This window comes from Palaemon carinicauda, chromosome 11, assembly GCF_036898095.1.
Source record: "Palaemon carinicauda isolate YSFRI2023 chromosome 11, ASM3689809v2, whole genome shotgun sequence".
Classification (NCBI taxonomy): domain Eukaryota; kingdom Metazoa; phylum Arthropoda; class Malacostraca; order Decapoda; family Palaemonidae; genus Palaemon; species Palaemon carinicauda.
This window is the reverse complement of record NC_090735.1, coordinates 69,808,038-69,809,707: the sequence shown is the minus strand read 5'-3', so window position 1 is coordinate 69,809,707 and position 1,670 is coordinate 69,808,038.

The following is a 1,670-nucleotide window of genomic DNA, read 5'->3' as shown; positions in this document are numbered from 1 at the left end:
CAAAAGTAGGATATTTTAAGCCCCCAAAAGTAGGATATTCTAAGCCCCAAATAGCAGGATATTTTAAGCCCCCAAAAGTAGGATATTTTAAGCCCCCAAAAGTAGGATATTCTAAGCCCCCAAAAGTAGGATATTTTAAGCCCCCAAAAGTAGGATATTTTAAGCCCCAAATAGGATATTTTAAGCCCCCAAAAGTAGGATATTTTAAGCCCCCAAAAGTAGGATATTCTAAGCCCCAAATAGCAGGATATTTTAAGCCCCAAAAGTAGGATATTTTAAGCCCCCAAAAGTAGGATATTTTAAGCCCCCAAAAGTAGGATATTCTAAGCCCCAAATAGCAGGATATTTAAGCCCCCAAAAGTAGGATATTTTAAGCCCCCAAAAGTAGGATATTTTAAGCCCCCAAAAGTAGGATATTCTAAGCCCCAAATAGCAGGATATTTTAAGCCCCCAAAAGTAGGATATTTTAAGCCCCCAAAAGTAGGATATTTAAGCCCCCAAAAGTAGGATATTTTAAGCCCCAAAAGTAGGATATTTTAAGCCCCCAAAAGTAGGATATTCTAAGCCCCAAAAGTAGGATATTTTAAGCCCCCAAAAGTAGGATATTCTAAGCCCCCAAAAGTAGGATATTCTAAGCCCCAAATAGTAGGATATTTTAAGCCCCCAAAAGTAGGATATTTTAAGCCCCCAAAAGTAGGATATTCTAAGCCCCAAGTAGCAGATATTCTAAGCCCCCAAAAGTAGGATATTTTAAGCCCCCAAAAGTAGGATATTCTAAGCCCCAAATAGCAGGATATTTTAAGCCCCCAAATAGGATATTTTAAGCCCCCAAAAGTAGGATATTCTAAGCCCCCAAAAGTAGGATATTTTAAGCCCCCAAAAGTAGGATATTCTAAGCCCCCAAAAGTAGGATATTCTAAGCCCCAAATAGCAGATATTTTAAGCCCCCAAAAGTAGGATATTTAAGCCCCCAAAAGTAGGATATTCTAAGCCCCAAAAGCAGGATATTTTAAGCCCCCAAAAGTAGGATATTCTAAGCCCCCAAAAGTAGGATATTTTAAGCCCCAAAGTAGGATATTCAAGCCCCAAATAGCAGGATATTCAAGCCCCAAAGTAGGATATTTTAAGCCCCCAAAAGTAGGATATTTTAAGCCCCCAAAAGTAGGATATTCTAAGCCCCAAATAGCAGGATATTTTAAGCCCCCAAAAGTAGGATATTCTAAGCCCCCAAAAGTAGGATATTCTAAGCCCCAAATAGCAGGATATTTTAAGCCCCCAAAAGTAGGATATTTAAGCCCCCAAAAGTAGGATATTCTAAGCCCCAATAGCAGGATATTTTAAGCCCCAAAAGTATATATTTAAGCCCCCAAAAGTAGGATATTTAAGCCCCAAAAGTAGGATATTTTAAGCCCCCAAAAGTAGGATATTCAAGCCCCAAAAGCAGGATATTTTAAGCCCCCAAAAGTAGGATATTCTAAGCCCCCAAAAGTAGGATATTTTAAGCCCCCAAAAGTAGGATATTTTAAGCCCCAAAAGTAGGATATTCTAAGCCCCCAAAAGTAGGATATTTAAGCCCCCAAAAGTAGGATATTTTAAGCCCCCAAAAGTAGGATATTTAAGCCCCAAAAGTAGGATATTCTAAGCCCTAAATAGAGGATATTTTAAGCCCC